The sequence below is a fragment of the Podarcis filfolensis genome, assembly GCF_964270895.1.
Source record: "Podarcis filfolensis genome assembly, chromosome: 15".
NCBI lineage: Eukaryota > Metazoa > Chordata > Lepidosauria > Squamata > Lacertidae > Podarcis > Podarcis filfolensis.
This window is the reverse complement of record NC_139618.1, coordinates 5,671,847-5,689,765: the sequence shown is the minus strand read 5'-3', so window position 1 is coordinate 5,689,765 and position 17,919 is coordinate 5,671,847. Positions and strand designations below refer to the sequence as shown.

The 17,919-nt window shown below is 43.7% G+C and overlaps 1 protein-coding gene across 12 annotated transcripts in view; it reads left to right on the top strand.

The window, feature by feature from the left end:
- BCAS3 (BCAS3 microtubule associated cell migration factor) overlaps positions 1 to 17,919 on the top strand; it is a 451,567-nt gene that overhangs the window by 123,001 nt on the left and 310,647 nt on the right. The gene's annotated exons all lie outside the window — the stretch shown is intronic.

Genomic DNA, 17,919 nt, shown 5'->3' with positions numbered 1-17,919 from the left:
TTTGGGGAACAGATTGCCACCTTTGCAAAGAGCGCCCTTTTAAAATTCTCCAGAGAAACCAATGGATGGTATTGAAATTGTTTTTTGGCTTATTGCTACTATTGTAGGTTGAAATCCTATTACATCATGGGCAGCCAATGTGGTGCCCTCTAGTTAATAATTTTGAATAGACCAGGGATAGCCAGTGTGGTACCTCCAGATGCTTAGATGGACTACAGCTCCCATCAGCCCCAGGCAGCATGGCCAATGATCAAGGATGATGGGAGTTGTAGTCCAATATCTGGTCTGCTCAAACTTTTGAATTTGATCGGCATGAGAGAGGGGAAAGCAGCACAACCACCTATTTATTGCGAAATAGTATTTCTTTATTCAGTATTGGAATAAAGCTTATGACATAGTTCAACCTTATTCAGTCATGGGGATTATTTGAACGATATAATTGACATTTATTTTCTCTTTAAGACAATCAGATTTAATTTTAGTTAGCTGAAAATTCTTATGGATACAATGGCTTGTAACTGTATTAATTAATGAAACTGTTAATTATTGGTTGTCATAGTAGTTGTTACTTTATTTTATCTGATATGATATGGCAAATAAAGGGTATGACATAATTTCACAATAAGAAAAATTGCTAGAACCAGCAGCAAATTTAAACAGAGAGAAGCTAGCAACAGGTCATCAAAGGAGTGGAAAAATGAAAAATCAATCTATCTTTATTGTGGTGAAAGACCAGACAGAAAGGAGTGGAAAAATGGAAAGGTCTTTAGGGCTTGTTTAAAACTATGAAATAAGGGAGACACATCAAGTTTTCAGGGGAGTTACAGAAGTTTGGCCACCACTGAACCTGGTAGTCACCAACCTCACTTTTTTAATGCCACAGAGAGCAGGCCTTCTGAAGCCAATCATAGGGCCTTGGGAGACTCATAAAGATGTTGACATTCCTACAAATACGCTGTTGCAAACAGTTCAGAGCTTTTGAACGTTAAAGCCAGTAGGCTGAGCTTGGGACCAGTATTACTGATGCAGAAACAGGCTGGTGGCTTTGTTCTGCACGATCTGATGGTTGTAGACTGTCTTGGCGGAGCTCTGTCTAGAGGAAATTACAATAGTTTTGGTCCGGAAGCAACTAGTTCGAGCTGGAGAACCAGGCATTTGAAGCCCTGCTGGATCAGGACAAAGGCCCATCTAATCCTGCATCCTTTTCTCACACTGGCCAATCAGATGCTCTAGTGAGAAGACATCAGGCGGGAATTGAGTGCAACAGCACACTCCCCACTTCTGATTCCCAGCAACTGGTGTTCAAAGGTATACTGCCTGTGACAGGGAAGGTAGAGAAAGCTGGTCCTCTAGCTACATATGCCACCTGCATCTTCAGAGATAGTGCCAGGGCCAGGAGAATGCCCAGTGGGCATCCCTAACCGATTAATTGCCAATTAATTGCAAACTTTTGTTGTTTAGTCGTTTAGTTGTGTCCGACTCTTCGTGACCCCATGGTCCAGAGCACACCAGGCACTCCTGTCTTCCACTGCCTCCCACAGTTTGGTCAAACTCATGCTGGTAGCTTCGAGAACACTATCCAACCATCTCGTCCTCGGTCGTCCCCTTCTCCTTGTGCCCTCCATCTTTCCCAACATCAGAGTTTTTTCCAGGGAGTCTTCTCTTCTCATGAGATGGCCAAAGTATTGAAGGATCTGTCCTTCCAAATTGCAAACTAGGTCTGTGGTTTTCCAAGCAACCAATCAACAACACTGTCTTATCTGGATTAAGTTTCAGCTTCCAGCCACCTCTTTAATAGTTTTTTTCATCACCCCTCTGGATTGCCAAATGAAGACAGGAGGTGGAGCTATGTGTCACACACATACTAGTGGGACCTGTGCTCAAACCCCCAGATATTTTCTGGAAAAATACATTGGGTACCATGAGGGAACCATGTTAACTTTCTCCCAAAATTAATCCTGACCAGTCATCTCATAATGATTAGGATGACGTGATGTCAGTAAGGCAACTGTGGATGAAGGCAAGCGAAATTCATGGAGGAGAGGGCTATCGAGGGCTACTAGGCATTATGGCTATGCCCTTCCACCATGGAGGCAACAGTGCTTCTGAATACCCGTTGTTGGAAATCGCAGGAGGGGAGAGGGCTCTTTTGCTGAAATCCTGCTTGCTGGATGCTGGAATAGACAGGCCACCAGCCTGATCCAGCAGGCCCTTCTTGCATTCTTATCTTTTTAAAAGAAGGCAATGTAAGTGAATGAATAGCCTGATGTCATGCAGGCAAGCAAGATGAATTGAGGGTGAGTGCGAGGAAAAGAAGGCAATGTAAGTGAATGGGTGAATATTTTCATAAGGGGTGTTGAAAAACCATCAAGGAAAAGGAAGTGTATTCGACAGTGTTCACAAAAAGCTGTGGATAGTTTTGGCTTGGCTGTAATATATTTAAATGTATGCAATTTAAAGTTGGCTCAGATACCAGGGCAGAGAGTGAACTTTATAGCCATCAAAAGGCCAACAAGGGAAGAAAGGACAGCTGAGCCACTTTTTAACCAGCCAAGTTGGCACCCTAGTTGGCAAGAGGCGTCTTGCTGGGTTTTACAGGCCCCCCTAACCTCTTGGAAGATGTCTGGCAACGATGCCAAATTGGCGGTTGAGATTGCCAAGGATATCCTATCATTTGGAACGTTTATGTAATTGCACGTATATGTTTTTAGCCTTTGTGTGTAACAAAGTATATCCACTTCAGCGGCCTGGGGGGCTGCAGGGGGAGTAACGTGGTGTCTTGATAATGCCTTGCTCGGCAAAACCACTAGTGTGCATTGCACTGTGATCTACGGGGAGCTTTCAGGGTGCTCATTCAATGTGCAGCTCCCTAATTCTTAGCGCTGGGCACCCCATGTTTCAGAAGGGTTGCTTTATTTTCTTGTGGAAGTGTTGTATGATACATCTATTATATTGGCCTAAATGTAGCTGCACAAATCTGGCTTGTATAAAACCTGTGTGTGGCTTATGACTGCTCTTTCATAAGCCGAGAAGCCATGATTTAACATGAGGATCACCTGCCCTTCTTACCAGGGGGTACCGGCTGCCCAGTGAACTGTTCTTTGTGAAGCTAATCTAGAAATTGCCCATATATTTTAGATGGAAAAAAGCAAGAGATCACTGGAGACCTACAATATTTTTTCCCGCTTTCAGTGAGATCTCATGTTAGGGGTGTAGCCTATATTTGTCAGCGGCTTATATTCGGTCCAGTACAGTGTGTGTCTATATACACACACATACAGATAGGGGCAGAGGTGCTTAATGCTGAGCTGATGTGGGACATGGACATTTATCTGCTTATTTATTCCTCTCTGAACTAACAAGGCTGTGATGATTATCCTCCCTACTTCTGTGTCTTGCAGATCATTCCCTTGCAAAACTCTCTCTGTGTGTGTTTGGTGACTTTCATAGGGGAGGACAAATTACAAGTGGCAAGAATGGCTTACTTTTAAAGAGAAGGTGGTCAAGCTGAATAAAAAAGCTTGGTTTCCCTCAGCAGCTTTCCTTTTGCAGTCTTGAACACAGCACCCCATGTAAATATATCATGACCAGGGTTGGAGGAGAGGTTTAGTTTTGCTTGCATTTGTTTGATTTTGTTCACATTCTTTTCCAGTCCTACCAGTGAGGATTGAACCTGGGACCTTGTTTGTGCCCAGCATTTGCTATAACCACTGAGCTGTGGTTCCCTGCCTGCCCGCCACTTCTCTGAAAATCCCTCCTTCCTTCCCCATGATGCTTTTAAAAACATACGAACAGCCTGATGGATCATGCCAACGCTCCATCTATTCCAGCATCCTGTGCTCACAGTGGCAAGCCAGATATTAGTGGGAAACCTGCAAACAGGACTTGTGAACAGCCACTCTCCCCTCCTGTGGATTCCAGCAGTTGCTATTCAGAAGTATTACTCCTTCTGACCATGGAGGCAGAGCATAGCCATTGATAGGTTTTAGCTCTATGAATTAAACCAATCCTCTTTTAAAGCCATCCAAGTTGGTGGCCATCACTGTCTCTTGTGGGACCAAGTTCCTTAGTTCAACAATGAACTGCATGTGAAGACGTACTTCTTTTTTTCTTTCTTTTTTCTCTCTCCTTCCTTCCTTCCTTCAGTTTCCACCAGGATGCTATTGATGCTTTTTCATCTGTTATCTCAATATCATGTTGTTAAGTTGCATACTGCCTCGTTACATCTTCTGCGAAAGTACAGCTTACAAATATTTCGAATAAAATAATTTGCTGCTGAGCTGGGGAGCTCCGGATGCTGCTGAACTACAATTGCCATCAGCCCAAGATGGCGTGGCCAGTGGCCAGGGATAACGGGAGCTGTAGTTCAGCAACATCTGAAGGGTGATAGGGATCCCCCTCCCAATTTGCACAGTAGCTAGGGTGTCTCGACATGCCTCAACCACTGAATGATGAGTTCTGCCCTCAGACCATACCCACCTTGTATCAAAGTGCTTTGATCCCTTGAAGAGCACTGTTTAAACGCTGGATATTGTTGTTCGGCAGCAGAGGAACACCGTGTTCTGGAGGTACGCCGTCTTCCTTTGTAAACAGATAAAGGTCTGGGTTTTGACCCGGCTGCACTTGTCTCTTTGATCTTTGTGCATAAACACACACACACGCATACACCAAAAGGCCCGCGAGTCACCTTATCTCAATCCCAAGCAAATAAACGCAGCGATAGCGAGGCGGGCTGGTGGCCAGAAAAACCACTGTGTAATCTTTTTGGCTGTCCGGCCTTTGCTTATTCTGACTCGTAGGCTGTTGTCACAAGCGAGCTCGCCCGAGCCTCGTTAAAGTACAGAGGACCATGTAATCATGTTGGCGCTACTTTTCCGGGCTGTGCGAGGTTTGTTTTCCCAAATGCAAACTTTGACTAAAGTATGTTTAAGGTTAAGCTTCATGCACCACTCTGGGGTGGCTCCTGTCTCCCCCCCCCCTTTAAAAATAATAATTGTTATTTAAATTATGGGCTGCTTTAGAGGTGTGCACTACACATGGAGGGTGAGCTGGAAGTGGGGTTGGGGAACAAATCCCCACTCAGTCCTCCTTAGCATTTCCATATTCCGCTGAGCTTGTCTGCCAGCGCAACATGGATATTTATTATTATTTATTTATTGAACGTATATACCGCTCTGTACCTGGAGGTCTCAGGGTGGTTCACATAAAAAGATCCCAGTATATAAAATAAAAGTAAAAGCAATAACCCAATAATACCCCCCCAAAAGAGTCACATTTTAAAAGGATATGGGGATGTTGATCAGGTCAACCAAAGGCCTGGTTAAAAAGGAACGTTTTTGCCTGGTGCCTAAAGGTGTATAATGAAGGTGCCAGGCGAACTTCCCTGGGGAGAGCATTCCGCAGATGGGGAGCCACTGCAGAGAAGGCCCCGTTCTCGTGTGCTTTCACCATAGAGAGGCAGGGATGGAACGGCACTTCTGTAACCTCCAAAGGGTATAATGGACAATGGCTGCTTTCAGTTTAATGCATCCTTTTCATTGTTTTTAAATGGAGGAGCAAGATCAGTTTCACCCACTCTGCCCATCCTGTTGCACCTGTTAAGCCTCTGAACATGTTGAGTATCCACACTCTTAGCCGTGTCCTTCCCAGTGCAACTGACAGAAGTGGCCTTCAAGGTTTTCTCCTGTTATTCCAGGAGTGGGGGGAACATGTTTCAACTTGAGGGCCACATTGCCTTCCGGGCAACCTTTGAGGGCCACATGCCAGAGGTGGGCAGGGCCAGAGGCAGAAGTGGGTGGAGCAAAAATTTACCTTAGTGCACTAGGCTAACACTCACACACCACTCTCTATCATCCATTCAGAGAAACAAGAGGCATTATCAGAGTTCAAGCACACATTCCACCCAGGAAATTGGGCTGGGGAGAAGCTCCCTGTTTGAAACTGCTGCCAGTCAGTGTAGACAATACTGAGCTGGACTCACAGGTGATATTGCACTTTACGTTCCTAAGACACACGTGGAAACGTGGAACCCTGGTTCAAGAACCCTTTTGCTGTTGATTTTTCTTATTTTATTTGAGACATTTATATAGTGGCGTACATAAACCACACAGAGAATAAAGCAATTTAAAAACTCATCGCAAACCCAAACCCGAATGCTACCTTAAAATGCCTGTTGCACTAAGAAAGTCTTTGTCGTTCTCCTGAAGCGACGATGGTGCCTTTCTTGTCTGGGTTGGGAGGTTGCTCTGTGAGTCTGGGCCCACTGAATTCATGTTGTCTGAGTGGCTGTGCTGCGTCTTCAAGTACAGAAAGTTATGCTGGGGTGGAGCTCAGATCAAGCCTCTCAAGCTGCCGGTTTCCTGGTGATGTTGTGACTTTGCAACCCCCCTCCCCTCTCGCCCCATCCTTAATGCCTTTGGCAAGGCAGCAACTGTGTCTTGGCCACTTTTCCAGCGATGGAGCACCTGCATAATAGCCATTAGCTCAGTCTCCCCAACCCCGGTCCGATCCTGCAGCCTTCAGACCATCTCTTCTTCCCCTGTGGTATCTCCTTTCTTGTAATTGACATGGGAATAAAACTTTAAACAGCGGTGTCTAAATGTACTCAGTGTTGCATTACTCAATCGGTCTGTGATTACCGAGTGTATGTTTTCACTGATCTTTAACGGAAAAGGTGATTGTGAAATAGGCAGGGCAGGCTGGTCCCAGACACACACCTGCCTGACTCGTAGCTGAGAGAGGGCCTCAAATATCTGAGCCAGCATTTCCCCCAAACTTCTGATCATTGACACAGATGCTATTGTTCTGAATGAAAACGGGAAGTGCTTGCACCTGAAAAATCCTACTGGGGGGAGGAATGGGCTAAACATCTACGGAGTGTTTCACCGAGGCTGAGGTCATCGGCTGATAGCATCACTTTCCATGTAAACCCAATTGTGCCTAATGTCATCTGCAGCCTCAGAAACCATTCTGATACCGTATACCAACAAAATGAAGGCCTAGTTTTCATCTTGAAACAACTTGGATTACATTTTAAGAGGCTGGGAGGCAAGGTCCTAACACCACACTTTGCAGGCCCACTGTTCAGGGACCCCACAGAGGAATACCAGGGATACCTATTGAAGAAGGAATCTCCTACCTATATCCAGGAGCAAATAAGCACTGCCACAATCCAGGAGCCTCACCCAGTGGTCTTCAGGGTTGGGGTGGGCAGACTTCTGGTTCTTGGGGTCCTTTTATTTTTACTAGAATATTGATATCCGCTAACCTGCACCAAGTGAAAAATAGCGTTTGGAATTAAGGAACCCATACGCTGTTCAGGAATTTGTTTCCAGTTCCAGAATTAAATTCACAGACCTATCATACACAAAAATCCGCTCCTGGTTTTCCCCCTTAGCTTTCTTCATTCAGCCATCTAATTTTTTTAGGAGAGAGGAAATAAAGGAGCATGGGCTTTCTAACAATAAACAGTGGGAAGTCAGAAAGCCTTGCTGGTCTACTGCAAATTGCCCAGAGATCTCCCAGTAGATCATGATCTACGTTTTGCTTATCTAGGTATTTTCCTAAATCTACAAACCAGGAAGTTACTTTTGGAATTAATACTATATGAGCTCCAGCCTCGTGCTTTATGCTGTCAGTACCCCAGTGCAACATATAACCAACTTCCAGAAAACTGTAGCCCATTCACAATGTCCCACAAAATAATATTTTTGAAATCATGAATGTTGGTAGCCCATGCATTGATCTCTGCAAAGGCCCTGAACAGCTTGGTTCCTGGATATCCTTATATCCCAGCTTGATCCCTAAAATCACCCTGAGGAGCACTTTGCTCCCATGTTACAGAGGCCCGACTTGGACTCAACTAGAAGTCGGGCCTTTAGTGTCACCAATCCCATGCTGGAAACACTCTTGCAGCAGAGATTTGGCAAGTATTCTTGCTTTTGACTTTCAGGCGTCTCTTGAAGACCTCTTTGTGACCTTCATGTGCTGGATTTCTTTTACTTTTTCCAATGGTGTTTTATGTTTTAACAGCGTACAGTGCCCTGACATTTTATGATATGGTGGTATTGAAATACTGTTATAAATAATAAATAAACGACGACAAGCCTTTGCAAACAATATTCTTGATGGTAATACAATGCATCTGGCCCTGGGGGAGATTTGAGACCCAGCCAGGAATCTAGGCAGGTGGGGTGGTTCTGGGGCAGGAATGTCCTGATCTTTGGCTCCTTAGGATCATTAGTAAGTGTGGAGATCTGGTGAAGGTTCCTGCTCTCCTTGGTGCTCATAAGAAGAGCTTGCTGGATCCGGCCAATGGTCCCTCTAGTCTAGATTTGCTACATACATTTTCCCATCAGCAAAACCTCAGTATAGAGTGTCTTTTAGGGATATTGAAGGCATGGGAGTAGGTTTACTTAATACAGTTTGTTAAATTATCCCATGCCTTGAATTCAGCAAATACTCAGAAGGCAAAAATCATCCTGACTACCCCCCCCCCAAATAAAATAGCAAGTCTTGCTATGAACAGAGCAAGTTTCATCTCAGTCTATTTGTTTACTATCTAAGCTTGTAAACTCTTTCAGGCTAGAGACCTTTTTATTTTTTGCTCATGTTCTCCTTAAGCATGTATAATGATGGGGATACATTTGGCCTCATCTTGCTGGCAGAGCACATGCTTTGCATGCAGAAGGTCTCAGGTTGAAACCTCAGTGTCTCTAGGTAGGACTAGGAAAGACCCTGCCTGAAACCCTGGAGAGCTGCTGCCAGTCAGTGTGGACAGTACTGAGCTAAATGATCCAATGGTTTGAGTTGGTATAAGGTGACTCTCTGTGTTCCTACACAAAGTGTGGCACCTATATAAATAACACTTTATACCTTTACTACAAATGGTGCATACATTTTAGAAGCTATGCTCTAAACGCCCCCCCCCAACCCCAGCAACAATGTTCAAGGGTTGGGCCATGGGCTCTGGTTCTGTTCCGCTGAATTAAAAACCCAAGGGGTGTGTTTACAGAGATCAGTTTTGCCGCCCCAGATCCTGAGCTGTGCCTGGGCTTGTAGAGCTATCGCTGGGTAAACTGACCCTTTGATCGCTGTGTTATCGGAAGCTGATGTCCCCAGAGTGATTAACAAATCAGAGAAGGGGATGAAATTCCATGCCCGGTGCTTTTTGTGCTACTGCTCCTCGGGTTTGTTTCTGAAAATGGGACCCTCTCTTTCCATCTCAGCGTGGGCGAGTTTGTGCCACCTCTAGATGCAAAAATACTTGGCGAAATCAGAGATAGGCTGAATTTTTAAGAAGTGGCGTGGAGGGAACAAGCAGAGAGAGGCAGAGTGGTACCTGCTAGGGATGAACAAATCTGTCAATTTGGATTTCTTTCGGTTTCTCATGTTCCCAGTCTGACACATTTCTGTGTCAGTTTTCCATTTTTTTTTAAAAAAGGTCCTTATGAGAAATGATCAGCATTTTAGGGTGCATTTCTTCCAATGTACATACGTTTGTATGCAATTTTGCCTAATATATTGCATTTCTATATATTGTTTACACAAATATGCACATTTTAATACACACCTGTTACTATTATTAGTATAACTTAACATGTTTAGATCCTGCCTTTTTCCTACATTGGGGTGCAAGGCAACCTACAACATTTAAAGAACATCAACTTTGGACCTCAGGGTAATGAAAACCAACTTGTTAAATCCAAGAATACAAATACATCACATTTAAATCCAGCAGTTCAAATGCAGCTTGCCCTGACAGCAGCCCAGGGATCAGAACGTTTCACACCTTAGTTTTCAAAGGCCTGTCTGAACAGGAAGGTCTTTGTCTGTTGGTAGAAGGATAACAAAGAGGGAGCCAGTCTAACCTCTCTTGGGAGGGGAGACTTCCACAATATGGGAGCAGCCACAGAGAAGGATCTATCTCTTGTCTCCACACATCATGCTTCTGATGTTGATGAGGCTGAGAGAAGGTGCTCACCTGAGGCTCTTAGCACCCAGGCAAGTTTGTATAGGGGGATATGATCTTTCAGGTTGCCTGGGCCAGAACCATATAATATGCGTTTAATTAATTTTTTGCTGGGAGAACTTCCAGGTTCCAAGAAGTGTAAATTTCAAAGGATAGCTGCGTTTCTGTTCACATATTGTTGTGAAAGTGCAAATTAGGTAGACTCACACTAAAACGTACACCTAATTGAATGCACGGTATGTTGTAGAAATGAGTTGTGCACCTGAGCCACAGAGACTCCCTTAAGGATCTCCGTGATCAGGCAGGGATATAAGGAATCAACTGTTCTGAAGGTGTCCGGGACCCAAGTTGTTAATTGCATGTAAGTTAATACAAGAACCTTGAAGTTAGCATATGGGCAGCCAATGCAAGCGTTTAAGTAATGGAGTGATGGTATTAGTCAGTCCCCACCAACAGTCTAGCTACAGCATTTTGTGCCAGCTGAAGCTTGCAGACTAAGTCCAAGGGTAGCTCCATAGAGAGCACATTGCAATTATAAAGTCTTGAGGTTACCAGTGCATGAATCACTAGGGCCTGGCTATGCCTGTCCAGGAACAGCTGTAACTTGGCCTAACAGGTGTAGCTGGTAAAAAGCACTCCAAGTCAACTGAAGTTACCAAACTATGTTATCCCTGTTTGGCTGGTATCCTGAGACCATTCCTGGAAGTGTTGCCCTTCTGTTTTGATTGGTGTCAACATGTAGGCAAATCTGATTGGGTGCATACCATTGTGACATCATTGGGATCTCTGGAATCTCTGCATGGCTGGGATCACTGTAGGAAGATTGGGGCGACGGATCACGGTGGGAGGTTGGTGAGGGGAAGGACCCCTAACTATAATACAAAATGGTGCTGAAGCATCAGGAGAGAGGGGAAGCAATGAAAAGAAACAGCATCAGAAAATAGCGGCCCTTTGCACAATTTCAGGAACTAATTTCCAACCTGCAAAAGTATTATTTTATACCTGAAAATCAAGATGGGTGAATGTTCAGCAGAGCCTGAAGGTTACTGTAGTGTTCTAACTAGAGCAGAAAGCTGCGAGGGAGCCAGCTTTCAGCATCCCAAGGTCTGAGTGAGTGTTACTTGGCTGAAGACATGGGAAGGATTCCATGCTGAAATAAGCACAGGATCCGTCATAAACCCAGTGACCGAGGAGTGTTCGGACTAGTGGGACACTTCGTACTTGAACAGAGTAACGGAGGCTGTTAAACAAATACCGAGAAGAGTTCGAGAGCAGTGAAAACCAGGCAGTAATCTGATCCTTCCAAGAGCTTTACAGCCAACAGCACCACCTTCCACAGTTCTTTACAAACACCTTTTTGGGTTGAAAAAATATTGGTTTGGCTCTGGAAAAGTTCCTTTTGCTTCAACTGCTACCAGATGCGGAACAGTGGCTGAGCTTCAAGGAACACTTCCAAAAGAAATAGCAGATTGGTCTCACCAGGGATGCTGTTTTGAGTCTGAAGAGTTCCTTGTTGTACATGCAAACAAGAGTTCCTCTACCACCACCCAACAAATCTGGAGCATCCGGAATGCAGCTCCTGAGTTCGAATTCAGTTTATCTGCTGGGCTACTGGAGTTCTCATCTGAGATAAAAGTTTGAAGGTTCAGACTAATAGGGGAAGGAACAGCACTGTGTGTCAACACTTGCTTCTTTGTTATTAACTATTACCTTGCCATTCCTCCAAAGTGCTTAGGGTCACATACATCCTCCGTCACCATGTTTTATCTTCATGACAGCCCTGTTAGGTTGGTTCTGCCAAGAGAGATATGGACATGAGGCTGCCCTGTACTGAAGTGGAGCACTGGTTTGTCTATCCCAGTACATTACAGCAAAGAGCAGCTCTACAAATGCATGGGAAATTGAGTCCTTCCCAGCACCAGTCTCTCCCCCCCCCTTTTTAAAGGCAAAAACAAAACTAGAAATTTCAGAAATTGAACATGGAACCTTCAGCAAATACAAAGCATATGTTCTCCTGAACAATGGGGTTGCCAGGTCAAAGGTCACCACTGAATTTCACAAAGAACTGGTCCATGGCCATCCGCATGGCAGAGCAAAGATTTGAACCCAGGTCTGCCAGGCACAAGTCCAACATGTTAACCATGGCTCCTTATTGGCTCCCAGTAAACTTGCTTACTGCTGAAAAGGCACAGTCTCTTGATTTTCTTCTACTGTGGACCCTACACACTACCGGAATGTGGGCCACCACTCCTTTCACTCAGAGGAGAGGGGAGCAGAGGGGCAGCTGCCACACAACATTGGCTTGACCTCTTGAGCTTTGACTAAACCAAACCAAACCAAACCAAAATCCACAACTAACCAGCCATTGGAAACTTCTCTCTAGGCCACCCAGAGGCCCATCTCTTGAAAAGATTATTATTGGCCATTGTACCACCCTGCCCCCATTGGATCTTTTCACCTTGTATTTGTACTGTGACACTCCTGGAGAGTTCATTTAAGCCATATTTCCCATCCTGGAGCCATCCAGAAGTTTTGTACTACAGATCCTAGCAGCCACCACGTGCAAACTTCATGCAAACCAGGATGAATGCTTCTTACACAGGCCGTCTGGAAGTGACCCAAGAAACATAGGAAACTGCCTTACACTGAGTCAGACCATTGGCCTATGTAGTTTAGTATTGTCTACACTGACTGGCAGCAGCTCTCTAGGGTTTTAGGCAGGGGTCTCTCTCCCAGCCCTACCTGGAGATGCCAGGGATTGAACCTGGGACCTTCTGCATGCAAAGCAGTTGCTCTGTCACTGAGCTATGGTCTTTCCCTTAAAGGAAAAAGGCAGGAATTAGATTTAATAATTGTACTCTTGTTCTTCTCCATTTCCCTAATTGTTGAGCCCCCCCATTCCAAAAAAAACAAAACAAACCTTCATTCTCTTCTCATGGGCCTCTAATCCACTTTGAGCCTGCAGTCAAGACAAAGGCCTTTGTAGAACAATCCAGAATATTAGGTCCCGACAATAAGGTTTCTATGATGATCATTCCAAAGCCTCCGAAGGGGGTTAAAACTGACCGCTCTTTAGCAATGTCGTCAGTGGCTTGTTTGGCTGTGGCAATGAATCTGAAAAGGACAGGGTTGTGTCTGAGTTTGGGTGTAAAGCTGGGGCAACATTGTGTGTGTGTGTGTGTGTGTGACATTGTCCCTCCGATGAAGTACTTCCGTGAGCAAACCTCTTTGCCTTTCAGGAAAACATCTTCCAAGTCATGTGGTTTTGTTTTTTAATCCCCTTTTTAAGGCGAAGGCTTTAGATATACGGGTACTTACAGGCAAGTGAATCCTTGCTGCTTTTGTCCAGAATATTCTGAAGTGCATTTCTGGAATACTTTTGTCAAGATTTGATGGCTGGCCTGTTCCATCGTTGAGTACCCACCGCATTGTGAGAGCCAAACTCTCCTGAGGTTGATTTAAACCCTGTGCTTTTTAATAACATAATGAAAGCTAATCCCCGCCATCCTGTGTGTTTCCATTTGTTGCATTGGACCCCATTCACCTACGATGGGTTTATCTGCAAATATTTTCATTCAGTTGTTGCTTCTTAGGACTTTTCTTTTGGTTACATCACTTGAGGCCAAGCTACTTGAAGTGATTTTGTCCTGGAGAAAAAAGAGGAGGAATGTGATTTCCACCTTGCTGTTGTCCAAAGCAGACATTGGAGGGGAAAGTGGGGTGGGGAGAGAACTAAATCCTCTCCTAGCTTTTGCTTCAGGATCCGCATAAGAGGTCATTATAGAAGCGAGGGACTCTTGGCTTTGATGGAGAAGCTAAGCTAGTTTCACAATTCAAGGAGCCCCCTCTGCCTCATCTGAGTTGGGCCGCTAGTGGTTCTCACCCATTAATGTTGACCCTGATTGGCAGGGTCTTGAGTTCCCAGCTGGATTCTTTGATTCACTGATTCCCAAGCTATGTGCTGTGACAGAGCTTCTGGTAAGAAGCTAATAACAGCTGGTGGCAGCGATAAACAGTCTTCCCCTCTATCAGCAAGATCAGATGGTGACTGATGACAGACATGGGGCCAAACAGGGCCGCTGAAAAACAAGAGGGAGAGAGGAAAGTTCATTTCTAAAAGGAATTAGTTCCAGTTCCAATTCACCCTCTCCAAAAAGGAACGAATGCCATTTCAGTTCAATTCACAATTCATTCACACGGTCCATCCATGTCCTCTGCCCAAGTCTTCAGAATTTTACAAGATGCTCTGCTGAAATATAAAAGATACTTAAGAAGACGAAGAAAACATCAAAATATACGGAATGTAAGCTCTTTTTATCCCCCCCCATAATTGCGAATTGTGGGGTTTCTTACAGCTCATAGGAGCCTAGAAGAAAGCACAGAAATCATGCAAAGAGGATAAAGATGGGAGGATAAACAACATTCTGCTATTGTAATTATGATACTTCCTATTAGTAGAAGTAGCCAATACATTGGCAGGAAGCTGCTTAGGGGGAGGCAAAGCGAACCCAGGGCTCATCCGCACAGGTCCGTGCTTTAAAGCTCTATGTCCGAGCACTTTCTCCTTTTTTTTGCCTTGGTGTTTTCCCTGGGAAAACCCTCTCTTTGAATCAGAGCAAATGGCAACCACGAAAAACCCAAAAGCACAGACCAAACAGTAAGTATGGATGAACCCCCAGTTGTGCAGAAGCACGGCAGCCACTCTCCTGTATGAGTGGGTTGTGGTGATTTTTTTTAGGGGCCTTTAACAAGTCAGACCGTAATCCTAAGCCACTTTTTCAGTATTTCTTACTTCTTAGGTAAGGTTGTTTAGGGTTCTAGCCCCAATTTATACTCTTCCCCAAGAGCCAGATGGCTTAACCAGGCCCCAGTCCTTGCAAAGCCTGGGCTGTCATTGCCAAGCAGTGACTCCACAATATGTTTCTCATTTAGCTGCCATACATTTAAAGTATGTCTTGTGAGTTTTAGGAGAAATGTCTGCATTTTCTTTTTTTAATAGAAAAGTTTCATAATGTCTTTGGTGGTATGGCATGGCTTCAGAGCCCATAGAATTGACTCACTTCTTTAGCTTGGCCAAATAATTTTGGGCTCACCAATCATAAAGAGGGGTGTCCCTGTTTGCCTCTCTCAGGGGCTGGAGGCTGTTTCCCCCTAAATAACCCTCTGCTGAAAAACCAGAAACTGCTGGCAATGTTGCTAAGGTTGTCCTCATTGTCTGCCACCAGGTTGGGTTTTCTCTATGAGAAACGGGGCAATTTAGCGGCAGGAATCTTAGGACATATCTATATGACCACATCCTCCAACATGGCACAGTTATTTTATTTTTATTTTTTTAGTAAAAAAAACCAACAACATGGCACAGTTATTTCACAGAACTCAATTTGAGACACTTTTCCTCTGGAAAGATCTCTACTGTTTGAAATCTGAGTAGCTTTCCACTACGCTGGGGCATGTGTGTTAAGTTTGTCTAATGTGTGAGATTGTCAAATGTTAAGATTATTTTGTTTTCTTTCAACCCCCCCCCCCAAATTGTTGTTGTTATTCATTTTCTTCATTTCTGTCCTGGCAGTCTAGAAAGCCTCTTCCTTGCTGTTCCCTTTAGTTTCCTAATCCTAGGTGAAACTTTTTTTATCGAAGATGGCTGATTTACTAGTGAGCTTGTAAAGGAGTGAGCTTTGTGATCCATGCATCAGCAGTGGGGGAGGCAGAGGGGAAATATCTGGCCAGCTATCATGAGTCCTGGGGAGACATCTTGGTGGAATTGGAAGGAATGGGATAAGAATGTGGATTTGGAGGAATTGGATACTAGGAGTAAATTGGGATCCAGTGGAGGGGCCAAGCGGACTGTTGGAGATATAGCCTCCTTGGTGCCATAATAATAATAATAATAATAATAATAATAATAATAATAATAATAATAATTTATTATTTATACCCCGCCCATCTGGCTGGGCCTCCCCAGCCACTCTGGGCGGCTTCCATAGAAACCAAAAATACAGTAAAATATCACACATTAAAAACTTCCCTGAACAGGGCTGCCTTAAGATGTCTTCTGAATAGCTCAGTGAGAGAGCATGTGTTGTGCATGCAAAAGGCTCCAAGTTCAACTAACTAGCTCACTACTACTAACACTGAATCACAGCAGCCCTCCAGGTTTCAGGAAGGGGGTCTTTTTCCTGGTCCTACCTGGAGATACTGGGGGTTGAACTTGGAGCCTTTTGCATGCACAACACATGCTCTCTCACTGAGCTATTGGGCAGATCTGCACTCTGCACATTTGATGGACATTTAACTTCCCACAAAGAATTCTGGGATCCCAAGTTTCCTCCTCATGAGAGCTACAGTTCCCAGCACCCTTAACAAACTACAGTTCCCAGAATTTTTTGTGGGAAAGTGTCACTTGCTTTAAATATGCTCTGAATGTTCTTCAGATGTATGGTGTGGCTCTGCTCACAATCCTTCTCCAATTTTTTTTTGGTCTGGAAAATGTCTTATGTACAAAGCATAAAAATGTCTTACGTACAAAGCATAAAACAATCCAGCAAAAATTTCTGAGTGCATCTCATTTTTATTATTTATTTAAAGCAGGTGTGGGGGATCTCCCTCCAGATGTTGCTCGACTACAACTCCCATCATTCTTGACCATTGGCTGTGCTGACTGGGGCGGTAGTCCAGCAACATCTGGGGAGACGCAGCTTTTTCCACCCCCAATTTAAGGTGTTTATACCCCACCCTTTAGCAATACAAATCAGTTTTCAAGCAGTCCCTGCACTCAGGCTCATAATCTGAAAAGGTATGAAACATGAGGGAAAACGAATGGGTGAGAGGAGGGGAAAGCAAACCTCAAGCACAAATTCACTGACAGCCAATGTCAGTGGTGGTTCTCCTTGTAATGCCTTTGGGTAACTCTATCTAGCAAAAACAGTGGTTTAACTGAGATAGATACACAGCCCAAAGTGGTGGAAAAGTCACCAGTAGAGTAAACAACAGCAGCAAGAATACTTATTGCAAAGTATTGGAAGACACAAGATTTACCCACCCTGGAAGAGTGGCAGATGAAGGTGATGGACTATATGGAATTGGCGGAAATGACTGGCAGAATCCGAGACCAGGGAGAAGAGTTGGTGGAAGAAGATTGGAAGAAATTTAAAGACTATTTGCAGAAATATTGTAAAATTAATGAATGTTAAAATGATGCTGGATTGAAAATAAGTGGCATTAGCAACAAAGTTAATAAGAATATGCAAAAATGGATAGATAATGGAAGAAAATATATAGCTATAATATGTTAAGATATAGAGTTAAGATAAATGAAAGAGGGTAAGGATTTGCTGAATTGATTATGTAAATGGGAATACAAAAAGGGGAGGCGTGAGGAGGTCAAGGAAATAAGCAAATGAGCTTAAAGATATCAAAAAATGGATTTGTTTTTAATTTTTTCTTACCTATTCGCTTTTTGTATCATGTATTTTAATTCTTTTTTCTTTTTTATGTATTTTTGTATTTTTTGTATTTTTTCTTACTTCTTTCTTTTTTATGCTTTCTTTTTATTCTGTAAACCTCTGTTTTTTGTAAAACTTTAATAAATATTTTATGAAAAAAAAAAAGGAAAAGTCACCAGTAGAGTAATCATGTGTACAACCTGCCCCCTTGCTATTTTCCGTCTAAGTTCCAAATTTTCCAGAACAGGTTATGATTTCACATGGTATACCCTGAATAACGATCAGCTTTCATTTTCAAACTGTTGGCTTTGGATTATTGGCAACTTTTACGCACCCAAATTTAGAAGAAAATTTCAGAGTTTCTCCTCCTTAAAGGCCTTGTCTTTAAACATTTAAACACAAACCACATCCAAAACTTTGGCACGGATCTGTCATTTTTGCTGGCGATTATTTACCTCTCATTTTTCATGTTTCCCCAGGATGAAAAATGAGCAAGCAACTAATGTG